This window comes from Eumetopias jubatus, unplaced genomic scaffold (assembly GCF_037043125.1).
Source record: "Eumetopias jubatus isolate StellerSeaLion01/CBP00866 unplaced genomic scaffold, mEumJub1_p1.0 scaffold_6, whole genome shotgun sequence".
NCBI classification, from domain to species: Eukaryota; Metazoa; Chordata; class Mammalia; order Carnivora; family Otariidae; genus Eumetopias; species Eumetopias jubatus.
The window spans coordinates 84,892,470-84,908,356 of NW_028274812.1; the positions used below are offsets into that span (position 1 = coordinate 84,892,470).

Sequence of the window (15,887 nt, forward strand, 5' to 3'; positions counted from 1 at the left end):
ACATCCCCTACCACAGCAACAGCCCTCCTTTTTGTGTATGTATCTGAGGCGGGAGCAGGGGAGGAAGAGGGAAGGGGGCATGAAAGGGTGCTAATATGTACCCATACTCACCCTAGATGCCAATTGTTGCCCTCAAACAATTCTTGTTTAGGTGGAATTGGTGAAATACATGTGAAATAAGTAATAGTGGTGCATCATGTCCTAAGTAGTGGTAATAATAGTGAAGTACTGGCTGATTCTAGATGTTCTAGATGATTTCTATTAACTCACAGTTTTGTTCTAGATCCTTTATGTTAATTCACAGTTTAATCCTCACAATAGCCCTGTGAAGCGGGTGCTATCATAATTTTACAGATAAAAAAACTGAAGCACAGAAAGGCTAAATGACTGGCTCAGCGTCACTCAGTAAGTGGCAGAGAACCTAAAATAAAAAATAAGAGATGCTGAAGGATTGTGGAAAGCATTTGAGCTATACTTTCCTCAAGCTGAGGACATGAAGTGTGGGGTGTGTTTGGAGAGAAATGTTTGAGTGCGGGGAGTGTGCATGCCAGAAAGGTGCCTGGACTGGCCATATTGTTGCCCCATTGGCCCCTGAACAGGTCATAGGGAACCTGGAAGCCATGCAGTCAGAAATTGTGCTGGAATATTGCAAAGGTTTGGAATATGTGGCACAAAAATATCTCTTTAAGCCTATGGCAAGCTACACTTTTAAATAGTGTTGAATTATAGGATAAAGTTATTATGCAGAAATGTTTTGTTTCCCTTGAAAGCTAGAAAACAAGGAATGGCCCTCCCTGCATCTGTAAATAGGCTGCTGTTTTTCTTTCTTTTTGTAGTTGTAAAGAATCATTCATGCCAACGTAGTTAATGAGCTTCCGCAGCTGTTAAATGAAATTATATATTCTGTTCAACTAGGGCCTTCTAATGCTTCCATTGTCTCTTGGCCGTCTTGGTGTCTTCTCTAGCACCAGGATACTTCCAAATCACAGTGGCATGAGTTGTTCTTAGTCCAGGAGATTCTGAGGTCTGGGTCAGATAAGCCTGCAGAAAGAGAGGCAATTTTAGTAAAGGTAGCCATAATAGGATGTTATTTTTCTATATCACAGCTGCCCTCTTCAGCAAGCACTGTGAAGAATGCGAGAGGGGAGCTATTTACAATTGTCTAAAGAGATTTTTAAAGCAAAATTATTATCTGTCAAATTATACACAGACACTAACTTTCAATCTTCCAAGTAGGGCAGTTAACCCAACTACATAGACAGCTGTGGCTGAGGGACTCGACTCCGACTTGCTTCTCTTCCTTCATGATGGTTCTTTGTTCCACACCTGTCAGAACTGGGGCTTTCTGGTCAGATCTTCTAGTATATGTTTGAAGATTTTCCAATCTCCCAGTCTATTATTGCTCTAAATTCAGACTTTCACCTCTAGTCTTCCTCAACTGTTTCTCTGAAATGCTCACTTTCCTCTTGTGCACTCAAAAAAAAAAAAAAAAGTTGCCTCCCCATGGGCTATCATGAAGTCATTTCTCTCATTCTGGTGCCGCCAGGCTCCACTCTGGATCTCTGATATGCAGGCTGCCGACCTCTCTCCCACACTGTGCTCTTGGTGGGGGTCTGCCCCCTGCTGTGGTAGTGGCACTGGTTACACCAGACACTTTTTGGTGGAAAGGAAAGCCACTCCAGATTGGGACTAACTATGCAAGTCTCTGTCATTGTACAGGAGTTACAAAACTCTGTTGCTTCTTCATATATGCCCCTTTTGCCAAACACCTAACTCTCTCTCCTCCATTGAAAGAATATTTAGATTTCTTTCCACAAACATTTCTACCATATATTTACCATAGGAAAAAATTATTTGCTAGGCAGTATGTGATAATCTGCTACATGAAAAAACAAGTCTACGGCTTCTGGGTTACCAAGAGTTAATCTTGGTTAAGTATTAACCAATTAAATGATATTGAAGAGTCAAACAAAAGAGAACCAGTGAATAAGCATAGGAAACAAAGATATTTGTATGAGTAGACGTATGCAGACATGTGGTAGCTACATACACTTTCCATTTCTTTGCATTCCTGACTCCCATTATGTCCCTTCCATAGGTGGCCAGTTCTTTGTTATTTATACATTTGGGCTGTTTGCATAATGGATGTCATTAATCTAATTGTGTTAGGCTGATCATCAGGTACACCTTTCTGTTCTTATTACTATAGCAATATACACATTCTCTTATAAGCTCTTCACTTTTGCATCTCTTCACCTTTGAAGAAGAAATTATTTCAATTAAAAGTGATGAGGAAAGTATTTTTGAAGAGGAAAACCATTGATGAATAGAGAAGAGAAAACCAAGAGAGCTTTTCATGTCTTGGTCTCTGTTTATATTACTAAGGATATGTTAAAAATATAGTCTGGAGCCTATCATATATTCTCTTACTAGAGCATGGCTATCTGCTGCCACATAGGCCACTTCTAAGATATTGCTTAATAACACATTTTCAAATAATCTGATGCCATCTCTGCCAAATTAATCTCTGAACTAATGAGAGTCCTTTCTGGGCTTTACAGATCTGCCCAGAGATATATAATAAAAGCTTTATATTCAAGGACTACTGCAGTGATGGTATTTATGCAGCTTGGCTAGAAATACTCGTTCTCTCAACATGGTGGGTGTTTAAGATGAAGACTGCCCCCAGCATTGTGCAGCACAGTAGGAACGTTGGCCTGCTGACTAAACAAATATGATTGCCAAAGTGAATTATTAAATTCCAACTGTCCTCACTTGCTAGAGAATTTCACTCCTTTCTCTCCCACACAGCTTCCTACTTTTTATTAGATGAATAGTTTTCAGCCCTTGCAAATAATTGCTGTATTTTGTTAGTCATTACTACAGCAGTTTCCCACTGTTTATATTTTGAAACTAGCACTTGGAAGAGTCTCGTTGAAGCAGAACAAATAAATATGTGTGTGCATCTGTGCAAATATTTATCTAAAATTTCATTATTAAAAGTCCCAGTGAACTTTCCGTCTAACTGCTGTGCCTTCTATCAGTTCTGAAACAATCACATCATCAGGCTACTGTTACTTTACTAAACATGGGTGACTTCATTCCAGTGTTTCCTTTAGAGGACTATTTGGGAGACTCCCTTCCAATAGAGGAAGTGGGTTGATGAGGGCCAGTGTTCTCATTCCAGATCCTTCACATCTCTGAAAAGCTGCATCCTTTGTAGAAAATAGATCTGTATGTGTGCCAAAGTGTAACCCTGATGTTCATCAGGGGAGGGAGAAGAGGTCACATATTCCTTGTCTGTTTCAGCAGTAATCCTCCCATTTGGCAGGAGTTTGAGAGGAAGTATTTAACAATGGGATTTTATAAAATTCAATGTAGTAAAGAATGTTTTTATATTTGAATGGATCTAAGGAAGTTTTCTTTTTCTCCCCCTGATAAGTGGAGGGTATTTAAGGGTAATGGTATCTGTGGATTTGTTGGGAGGATTTGGCTCTTTTATTGAACTTTGTGGAATAATTATTTTTCCATTTTATCATTTCCATGAAAGGTAATCCTCAGAATAAAAAGCTGTAGCCTCTTCATACTGATCTTAAATATTTTGCTTAAGGGGAATTAGTGAGGAAATAACAGTCTCTCAGGAAGGTTTAAAACTGTGATTTTATTCAGCAACCAGAGCTCTTTTAATGTCTCCAACCATGCCAGAAACCATGAAGTTATTTTCTTTTGCATACTCACCATAAGACCGGGTATTTTAAAAAGCCTTAAACCCAAGTAGCTTTATTGTTAAAAAATTTTTAAAAATGCACGAAGCAGAGGAAATGATGTTCTTGTCATCATCTTCTGTTTGCTTCCAACCATGTGAGGTCTCCAAGAGCTAAAGGCAAGTTTTCTAGATCTAGGGTACCTATCAGATAGGGTCAAGTGGCTAGTTAGCAGTTATAGTAGAAAGAGGTCTTCTACTGAGGAACAAAGATAGATCCCTTTCCTCTAGGACCTACTGGGTTTACAAGTCTAGGATACAAAAATGGTTTAGGTCTTCATTAGCCAGTAACCCATGCCACCATAACACAGAGCAGTAGTTACCCGAAAGTGTTTCAGTGTCTGCTACCAACAAAAAAAAAAAAAAGGGCAAAATAATCACTGATGTACCTTTCAATTTATTGTACAGTCTATCTAGACTTTGTTAATATCTAGTCTTTTTTTAAAAAGTAACTTTAAGTAGATTTACGTGGTACAGAATCGTCAGAACATCATAAATTCTTCCTCTCATCAGGGACATTAAGTCACTTGGCCCACATCCCTGTCAAATGGCAGCCCCACCAGTTGATCATCCAGACAGTATTCCGTTATCTCCTGATCTCCAGCATCACATTTTGCACCTAAAAAATTCATCCATTCATTTGATAGGTGTTTATTGACCCCTTCACACAGAGATTGGCAAAAAACAGTGCAGCCTCATTTCAAGGAGTTGGCAACTTAAAAGTTGATAAAAACATGAGAATCATTGATTGCATGAGAGAACCTATGGTAGAAGTCCTGTTGAGAGTCCTGTTGAGGTATACAGAGAAGAATCAGGAAACAGTTCAAAAAACTTTTTGAACATATTGAGGGACAAGCAGACCCTGAGCAATTGAATCAGTTGAGCCGATACACTGCAAAGGTAAGGAGCATGTATAGAGGATGGAGGTGTGCAGAGCAGAGCATCCTCAGGAAGAGCAACTGGTGGGTTATGCTGCCCAAGTAGATGTGAGAGGAGGACCGTGAACCTAACTGAGGAACATGACATTGAAAACTGAGCAGAGGAAGATGCCAGAAAAGGAGCCAGGAGAGGAGGAGGGAAATGAGACTACAGGTGTAAAGGGAGTAGAGAATTCAAGGAAGGAGAAGTCAACAGTATCAACAGCTCCACAGAGGAGAAGGAATTTTAGTCTTAAACAGGAGAGGCATCTTCCTGTGAATAAGAAATGATAGATGGACATAGAACAGATTTGAGCTGGGACACAGTAATGTACTTTATGACAGAATGGTACCACATGAAATAGGGAGTGAGGTAGGTCACACCTGAGAGGAATGAAAATAGGGAAGAGGAGAAGGTTGGAGAAGCTGCCATGGGCATAGAAAAGAAAGCTGTCTGTGGAAGCTATTCTGCTTCCCTGAGAGCCAGCTGAGATTAGAGGCCATACATGTGGAGGCATGGATCCACTTGCTGGTGTCACTTTTTTCCAGCCTTAAATTCAAAGTCCAAATACAGGCACAAAGGAGGGAGGGCCTTGTGCACTGGAAATCCCACCTGAGAAGGAAATGTGCCATGGGTTTGGCGTGTAGTGCACCATCACTGTAAAGAGAACATGATGTGTGCAACTTTTGGCTATTTTGGTAAATTATGTGTTGGACTTATGTGGAAGCAGCTGTTTTTTCCCCCATCCTCTTGTCAGCACCCAGAGTCTCTGGTTGTGCCACAACCTCAAACTGCTGAGAGCCCACAAATCTGGCTCGGCTCAGTAGAGTTTGGGGTGGAATGCTTCATTTCTGTGACTTCTCATGCTTATTTCCCTCTTTTCTCAAGCATTACAGATCGACCTGTATACTTCAGTACTTCACTGTGTGCAGTAGTACCTGATTTACTGACCCCATTCAGGAATGAGCCGATCCTCATAATTGAATTTTCTAGATAAGTGAATTTATCCCATTTAAAACTAAAACAACTAAACAAACAAAAAAGGCAGTTTCTAAGATGTATTTCTGTCGGTCTCTATACAGAGAGTAATGGGCCTTATGTATAGCAGGTTCTTGATGACTTTGGGCCATGGTTATAAATATCAATTAAGGGACTATGTATGCCTGTCAAGTGTATTCAAGCCTCTGGCCTTTTTTTGTTTTCAGTTTTTGTTTTGGGTGTTTAGGAGTTTTGAGGGGTCATTTCCTTGATACGTCGTCTCTCATATCACATATCTTACATTGTTTTCTGACTGCCAATCTTTTCACTAGAATGTGCCTTAAGAGCAAGGATTTCATGCCTGATACTTCTCTATCCCACATAGCACCTAGGACAATGCAGAGAGAAGCTCCATAAATACTCGGTTGATTTCTAAAGATAGCACAATTCTCTTAATGTTGGTTAAAATTACATTAGCTTTTTGGGGGGCAGTCATCAGTATTATTACCAAGTTGAGCTTAATGTCAGTTAAAACTCATTCCTTTTTCACATGAATTGCACTTTTGCCCCAGTTGGTACTTGTTTGGCTCATTACCTGAATTTAAAATAGGTGTTTACATTTATCCATAAGCCATCCCAAGAGCTGCAGTTACATCACCTTCACTCCGTAAGAAATTTCTTAGAAATGGTACCTAATTGTTAGTTAGAATCAGCCCATTGCACTAATTTGTCAAAGTCCTTTTGGATCCTGACTTAGTTATCCAACAAAATTTTACGTCAGAAAGCCTTTATTATCTAGTTTAGCTGAAGATAATCGATAAAGATTAAAATCGTTGCATAGGAAATGTCCAGGCAAAGACAGCAGTATAACCCTGGCTCTCAGTGCTCTCCTCCAGGTTGATCTCTATCCAATCCTCAGTTCCTCTGGGGCACAGTTGTTCAGCAGTTGTGAATCTTCCTGATTATATTAGGATCCAGACTACATTTCTCCACAAGGACATGAGAGACTTGGTCAAATAAACTTTGCCCAATACATTTTCTCTGTATGCCTGTTCAGTAATCCTATCAAAAGGGGAGGAACTAAAAATCAACAACCATATTGTACTAATAATACCTGCCCGCCTTCTCTCCCAGGTCCTTCTCAGAAAAGATAAAAGATCATCGTGGATCTCAGACAGAGGACTGCAGATATTGGTTTATTCATTTAATAAATATTTATTAAGGAACTATTCTAAACTGGACGCTGTGCTAAGAGTTTAGGATACAGCTGTGAACAAGTCAGACATGGTCCCTGCCCTCCCCAGAAATGTCCATTATTGCCTGCTGCTCTCAGAGAGGCTGAAGGGTGGGGCTTGAGTGTAAAGCAGCTGTTCTGAGTAGGAGACAGACCAAAGCTGGGACATAGCATGTACAGAAGCAGAAGCTTTTCTAGTTACTGAAATTATAACAAAATATGGTGTCAAGGTCTAGAGAGATTGGGAAACTGGCTGAACTATGTAACAAACCCTAAGAAGTTGAAATTAGGAGCAGCTTGTTTTCTAAAACATTTCATGTTAATAAGACTTCACTCCAGTAATTCAAGTGCATACTAGCGATAACTTTCACACACACTGGTTAACACGCTATAAAATGGCACTGTCATCTGAAGTCAATGTCTTTGAACTTAGAACTACCATGTAAGAATTTCGATTCTTTTGCCACAGGAGGAAATAAGACCTAGCAGAACAATGAATCAGTTTTTTACTACATTGCCTAAGTCTAATGTTCTTCGGAGAGTTTTCAGAGAATTGCTTACGCAACATCCATCTCTCCCACTATTTCTCCAAAGGGCTGTATTAATCATTTTCTGAAAGTCCTTCTTTGTTTAGGTGTGGGTTACACCTAGACTGACTCTTATACAGAGTTCAAAGTTAATCATACCCCATGCACAGATCTCAATAAGACCGTAGGCGTAGGTGGAGAAACGTAAGATAATCGACCTAAGATCCCTTGTTTTACCCTAGCTCGGTTCTTTTTCCCATTTGCCAGTGCAGCTTATTCCTGGGTCTAAAGTTTAGTAGACCCACTAGAAAAGATGGCATAAAAGTAATATTCATTCTTCCCTTGGAGCCTTTCAAGAGCCTAGGTGTCTAGCTTTCCTTCACCCCTTTAGAGATCCTATAAGCCAGGGTGTTTGTGCTCAAACCGAGAAGCTACATGTCAGACAGAGGGGAAAGTGATGTTTTCTTTACTCCCTGTTGCTGTTTTCTTCCCCTCTTCCTTTATATATGTTCCTGCCAGTCTGTACTTCCCAAGCCTTTCAAATCCCTGTTTCTCTATGTAGTAGCTTCTGGTACAAATGTGTGTAACACTCAGTTATTACACATGAAATTCAACAGACATGTGATGCCAGATATACACATGACCCACTCCCTTGCTTCATTTAGGCTTGCTTCATTTAGTTTCAGTAAGAAAGGCCTGACCCTCACCTTCACTTAAATCGCACTCCCTGCCAACTGATCGCTTAACCAGCCATACTTTCCCTTGTAGTATTTATCACACCTGTCAGATTGTATGTTAATTTCTTAATTGATTTTGTCTCTTCATGGGTACCATGAGATGAGGGACTTATGGCTAGCTACATCCCTAGAGGCTAGAACAGTGCCTGGTACACAGTAAACCCTTAAATTTTTTTAAAGGAAGAAGTCCCTATTAAATTTTGACAATTAAGAACCTTGAGCTTCGTCTTAATGAGGAAGTCGCTGTTACCGTCATGTGTTTTAAAGCTTATTATATTGAAGTTAAGAGCTTGCCCAAGGTCACAGAAGTGGTAAGTGGAACCAACATCCAAACTGAGACCTGCTGACTATGTATTCATATGACCCTATAAAATGTCTCAAGTAGAGAAATTAATTTTATAAATATTTATTAGTATGTCTTTATACAAAAAACATAGTGAACATAAAGGGCAGTGCATTAAACTTTATCACAAGCAACTGCTTTTCATACGTCAACTTCTTATCAGAATGAATAAGGCCAGAATATCAATTATAATTAACCTGAAGGTTGCATATCAATCAAGTGCTCCAGTTTTTCTCCAGAAACTCTTAACACGGAATATTTATGAAAAAAAATCGCCGATGCAATTTTATTTTTCATTCCTTTTGTCTAATTCTAAGGTAACTTTTCATTCAACATTTAGCTTGTGTTGCTTTATTTTCTTCCCTTTTGGAGACAGGGGTGAGTTAGTGGGGAAATACATCTTTCATGTTTATAAATTATTCTCCTTCCAAACCCACAGATGTCTCTTGCTTCCCTAGAGACACTTGGGCACTGGTGGTTAAGCAACTAGATTTGGAACCAGTCAGATTTTTTTTTTTAAACCATCTGAACTTTTTCTTGCTTCCCTTGCAAACTCCCCAGCCTTTAGATGAGTTGGAAAGGTTATGTATAGTTCTCAGATGAATTTTCAGATGATAGAGTTTCATTTCTTTTTCAAAGATTTTCTTGGTGAGGAGGAGATAGAGTGGACTGGGCCAAAAGTTTTGATTTTGCAAAGGTAACAAGATTACATATTCCTTTATCGTAAGGTTTTTTTTTTTTTTTTAACTGAATTACAACTGACATACAATATTATATTAGTTTCAGGGGTACAAGATAGTGATATGATATTTTGATGCACTATGAAATGATCACCATGATAGGTCTAGTTACCACCTGTCACCATACAAAGTTATTATAATATTATTAACTATATTCCCTATATTGTACATTATACCCCCATGACTTTCATAAGACTTTTTATCATATTTTTTTCTGAAACATACTTTTAATATAATGGAAAAGATGGATATCTGTGATTAATCTGTCTGTATAAACACAATTAGAAGGACATGGAGATTAAGTACTACTGTAACAAAGTCCCGAAATATTTTACTACGGTTTGCTTTTAAAAATTCAGCACATTTTCTGCTTTACTTGAGTCTGCTGGGTTCTGTTTTGTATCATAAGAAAACATTCTGTCATGTCAATATACAATAGCAGCAAAAAACTGCACAAGAATACCACCCTCAGTGCTGCTGAAAAGAAATCATTTTCAAAAGTTTTCTTAAAATATATGGAGTCACCTATTCAGGTTTCACTAAATATAATCAGCCACCTGAGAACTTTTTTCATATTTCTGCTACTATTTTAAAAGCTCAGTCAGTCAATTGCTGTGTGGTGAGCAAACATCTTTTATTTGAACGACCTAAAAAGAACATTACATCATTTGTCTAAATTTCATCATTGTGAGGCTAGGTGCTCTCATGTCTTTCTTTGTCTTCTTAAAAATTGTTGAAACATTGAGAAAATAGTAACCAAAAATTTCCCAAAGAAAAATGATTCATTTCATAATCTTATTATTCACACCCAAATATTTTAGTTTTTGCCTATTGTACATTGTCTCCCGTTTTTAAAAATTTTTTAATTTAAATTCAAATTAGTTAACATATAGTGTATTATTAGTTTCAGGGGTAGAATTTAGTGATTCACCAGTTGCATAAAAGTGCTATTCCATCAAGTGCCCTCCTTAATGCCTATCATGCAGTTACCACATCCCCCCACTGACCTCCCCTCCAGCAGCCCTCAGTTTGTTTCCGTAAGAGTCTCTTATGGTTTGCTTCCCTCTTAGTTTTTATCTTATGTTATTTTTCTTTTCTTTCCATTCCCCTATGTTCATCTGCTTTGTTTCTTAAATTCCACATATGAGTGAAATCATACGGTATTTGTCTTTCTCTGACTGACTTATTTCACTTAGCATAATACCTTCTAGTTTCATCCACATCATTGCAAATGGCAAGATTTCATTCTTTTGATGGCTGAGTAACATTCCTGTGTGTGTGTGTGTGTGTGTGTGTGTGTATACCACATCTTTATCCATTCACCTCTTGATGGACATCTGGGCTCTTTCCATATTTTGGCTATTGTGGAGTGTCTCCCGTTTTTGTACAGATGCAGTCAGCTGGTACACTGAAAGTGTTATGCCTTTTAAAAATATTACATTCTACTTAAATATATTAATCACTTAAATGACTATATCATGTTGATATACCACATTGTACCAAATTACTATACTACTAAAATTGTTTTCATTTTGATGAGAAATATTTCCATCAATTTTTTTATTCTATCCCTTTATTTTATAACTAAATGAAGCAATATCACCAAGTCAGAAGCAGATTTTTTAGCTACATATAACGGATTTGCTGAGCCATGCCTGTGCAGTGTGTATGTTTAAATGTTGCTAATTTAGTAGTTGCAACATGCTGATGCCAAAAATTCATTTACTTGAATTTTTTAATTACAAAAAAAAAAAACTAGTGATCTCTGTATGTTAATGTGTGTATTCTTTTGGGAGTTGCATACTCATATCTGTGGAAGCAAGCATTTCTTGACTTTATTATTGCATATTGAAACGTTGATAGTCAAGGAAAAATACAGATATTGCATGATCCCCAGAGAATTAACTTGAAATTGTAAATAGTACCCCATGAAGTTATAAGAGCCTATAAAGTATCCAGACGTATGTCCGATCCTCTTGTACTTTTCTAGTATCAATAGATATTGATATAAACCTTTTAGAACCAGAATATATTTTCATACTTTTCTCTGTGTAGGGTGTGCATGTTTACATTGATGCTGAGAGAAGTAAACCTGAGTTTAGATATTAACCCTTTTGTGATTTTGAGCAAGTTTAAGCCTCAATTCCCTCATCCGTGTGGGTTTATTTACAACACTATGGTAATTAGCATTTGGCATGGGGCTTGGAACATGAAAAGCATTCAAAAACGTTAGCTATTATTATTAAAGTCTGATCAGTCATAATAACCCAGAACTGTTAAGTGCTTTATTCAGGTAATTCAGTGGAATTAATTTTAATCAATGCATTTTCTTTTTCTGTTTGGGGAATTTATAATGTTCAATGTTAGCAGTAATTGATGGCATCAGAGTTTCAAACATACAGTACCAGATGTGTTTCCTGAAGCAAAGTGAAAGCATGCTCTCATCATCATGAAGTGCATCTAATGCCTCTGCCTATCCACATGGAGGGATTGTGCAGCAGTTAGTATAATGTAGTAACCATGAGGGTTGCCCATTATGACTTTATAACCTAAAAGGCAACACCATGACAGAAATAGAGACAGTTGCTTTGTCTTTCATAAGTTGACAATAAATAAATCGTAACAGATTTCATTTAATAAGAAACAAACTATTATAATGGGAAATAAGCTGAAGAGATTAAAGTTTAAACCAAAGGAAATATAGGAGCCATAGTGGACCACAGGACAGCAGCAATCAAGAATTCAGGCATCCTGCTGTATAGTAGGAGTATGAGCTGTTAACATCAGGCAGACCTAAATCTGAGCTTCTCCATCATTTACTAGCCCTGTGACTCTGGATAACCTCACTGAATCTCAGAAGTAGAAGGAGAAAAAGCTTTTTCATTTAAGTACACCATCTGTTGCCCAGTAGGCACATAGTAAATATCTCTTTGCTTCTTATCTTCCTCTATTATTCACAAAAGTAATATGAAATACATCCCAACCAAAAAATTTTTGAAAACTGGCAGAGACTCCTTCAACATCTTCATCTAGCAGAATATAAGAGAACTGGAGTTATTAAATTTGGAAGCCCAGTTAAGAGAAATGAATTTTCTTCTTTTCTAATATAGACATTTCTAATATAAGCATATATATTCCCTTCTAAGTATCTCTTAACTGCATCCCACAAATTTTGATGTTGTGTTTTCATTTTCATTCAGTTCAAAATACTTTCTTATTTCCCTTGTAATTTCTTTTATGACTCATGGATTATTTACACGTATGTTATTTAATGTCCATATATTTGGGGACTATATAGCTATCTTTTTATTATTTTAACTTATTTGCAGTCAGAGAACGTCTTCTGTGTAAATGCAGTCCTTTTAACTGTATTGAGATTTGTTTTATGGTTCAACACATAGTCTGTTTTGATTAACGTTCTGTGTGTACTTGAACAGAATTTATGTTCTGCTGTTGTTTGGTGGAGTGCTCTATAAATATCAATGCAGCCAATCTGTTTCATAATGTTGTATAGCCCTGTCATTACTGATTTTTTGTCTATGTGTTCTATCCGTTACTGAAAGAAACATATTTAAGTCATCAACTTAACTATAATAGTAATTGTTTATTTCTCCTTTGAAGTCTGATAGTTTTTTTTTTGCTTTATGTATTTTTGAGCTCTATTATTGGATACATATATACTTATAATTTTTATAAATCCCTGCTGTATTGACTCTTTTATCAATATGAAATGTCTTTGACTCTCATATTATTTCTTGAAGTCTATTTTACATGTTTCTGATATAGCCACTGAAGTTTACTTATGCATACTGTATATCTTCCCAAATTTTTACTTTCAACCTATTTGTATTTTATATTTAAAGTGTATCTCTTACAGATAGCATATAGTTGAGTCTGGCTTTTTTATACAGCTCAGCCCAATAATGTATAGCTTTGATTAGAATATTTAGTCCATTTACATTTAATGTAACTAGTGATATAGTTGAATTTAGGTCTACCCCTTTGCTATTTGTTTTCCATTTGTGTCATGTGTTTCTTGTTCCTTTCCTGCCTTCTTTCATGTTAAACATTTTCTAGTGTATCGTTTTAATTCTGTTGACTTTTATAGCTATACTTCTTTGCATTATTCTTCTAATGGTTACTATAGGGATTACAATATGCTTTATCATGATCAACTTAAAATTATTACTGAATTAACTTTGGAGATACATATATATATATATACACATATACATATGTGTATACAGTTATATTTCCTACAACTATAGTTATATTTCCTACAACTGTATAGTTTCATTTACCAACCCTCCATACTTTGTGCTATTATTGCCATATATATTACATCTATATATTTTAAAACCCAAAATATAGTGTTATACATTTTGCTTTAAGCAGTCCTATATCTTCAAGAAATTAAGGCTGAAAAGAATAAAAGTGATGTTAAAATCCCCGTGGAGTTATTAAAATGAATTATGTCTCTAAAATAAATCTTATAACTCATAATTTTATCAGTTATGAGAATTTCCAACTGTTATTTTTTGTTACTTTAAGATGTATACCAAATATCCAGTAAAGAACAAGAAAAGTGCTAAGCAGTCAACTAGACTCACTTGTTATCTGATAAAATCTTAGTTAAATGATACATCATTATTATCATGGACTTCAAGTTTGCCTTCTAAAAGACGAAACTGAAAATATGAAATCCTTGATCTCCAGAAATCTACTTACTGCATTTTAAATTGTTTAGCATTCATTGTCATTAATTATAAGGTTTTTTTTTTTTTAAAAATGAAGGCTGTGGTGACCCATTTATTTAGAATTTAGTGACTATAGTTTAGTAACTGTGATAATATAAATTAATGACATGGAAAGCCTTGTAAGATAGTATTTGTTTGCTTGTAGTATACATTTCTTTCCAGCTGAATAGAGGAACAGCCAACATTGCTTTAGGTTACAGTGACACCTGGTGGTACTGTTTTTTAAGAATATTTTCTGATTTGATCTGTTCTGTCTGGAATTTTTTTAAAGTAATCATTGTATCAGCTAGGATGTGCCTAAGAGGGCTCTGCCTTCCCAGCCCCACATTCTTTTCTGTGGCAGGGATACTTGAGCCAGAAGCCCTACTGACAAGAGCAGCCAGTATCCCTTACATTTCCACCTTGGGCTGAAGAAAGAGATCCATGCCCTTATACAGGAGAAAACTAAGGCAGAAAGAATAGGCATTGTTACATGCTAAACATGAAATATTAAGACTAATAACATGTTATGAAGTGTTTCTACAGATATGTATTTATTGAGCGTGAACTTGGCATACCCTATGAGATACATCTGTATTATTTTATCATTTTATAGATGGAAAAGCTGAGGCTCAGAGAGAGTTCTAGAGAGTACCCAAAGTCACAGTTAATCAATTTGATTAAATCTGTAAAGAGGCCAGAACCCGGTTGAACCCTATGTCTAATTTTGTTAGAGAATTTTAACTTTAAAATTAAATCTGTATATATACAGGTTTATACAGATAGATACAGATATAATTTCATATATATGTATAATATATATTATTTAGATAGAAGTATGAGTACATTCTCTTTTTTTAAAAAAAAATTTATTGCCAATAAAGTTGAAATTTTCTTTGATACCCAGCCCTAGTTCCCTCCTCCTTTCCCCAGAGGTCACTGCTGCTGTCGTTTTGTGTGTAGCTTTCCAGAAACACCCCCTACACACATACATACATGCACTTTGTTTTAAAAATAGGGATGGGTTGTGTTTTTTACATAAAAGATAGTATCTGGCCAGAGTAACTTTATGTTGGTAAAACCTCTTCAGTGGGGAGATTAACCTCATCAAAATATGAACTGGTGCCACTAAGTAATATAATATTTTGATACTCTATAGCACTGACAGTTATTTCTAAAGTTAATTCAGATGTCTGTAGTAAATAAGATTTAACTAAAATATTGGCAGGCCCACCATGTGAGTTTCCTAATGAATGTTAGTGTGGCAACACTACCAAATTACCTTCTCTTTTGTCAGTGTGACACTCCCCGCACTATGGCTAGTGCCAAAATTAGCAGACAGTTAAACACAGGAGCCATAATTATTTATTAACATGGCTGAAGTTATCAGAATAACATGTAGTTTGTAACACTGCTCACAGAATATATAGGGAGAGGACTCCAAAAATTGCCTTTTAAAAAATGTTTTTGAACCCAGTTTTTCTACCACTTTCATTGAATATCCATATATATTTTCATTTAAAACTTTAGCCCCCATAATATTAAAAAAAAACCTTGCAATTGCACACTTAATAGGAAACTAATAATATTGATAAGCAGTAAAAAAATATTAATTCATCTACATTTTCTTTTCTGGGTATGATAAATGAAATGGTAAGTGTAAAGGAAAAAATAACTAGAGAAATTAAGAGCCCAAAGAATTTTTAAGGAAGGTGTAATTGAATAGGTTACATCACACTGACTGTGAATCTACTCACAGCATTCTACACAAAGATGACACGAACTTTTGGCTCTTCCCTCACAACTATAGAATTTTTTAGATTTTAGATTTAAGCCACAGTGAAAACTTGAGAACAGAATCACTTCAGGCACAGATTCAACGGACAGCATTTTGGGGATCGGGGAGAAGAG

At 36.4% G+C, this 15,887-nt stretch overlaps 1 long non-coding RNA gene across 1 annotated transcript in view; it reads right to left on the reverse strand.

The window, feature by feature from the left end:
* Positions 1 to 833: 833 nt before the first annotated feature.
* The window catches only part of LOC114204546 (uncharacterized), a 32,843-nt gene continuing 17,789 nt past the window's right edge, over positions 834 to 15,887 (reverse strand). Inside the window, exon 4 of the long non-coding RNA XR_003608202.1 lies at positions 834 to 1,041. This is a non-coding gene — a long non-coding RNA (uncharacterized LOC114204546). The remainder of the gene's footprint in view (positions 1,042 to 15,887) is intronic.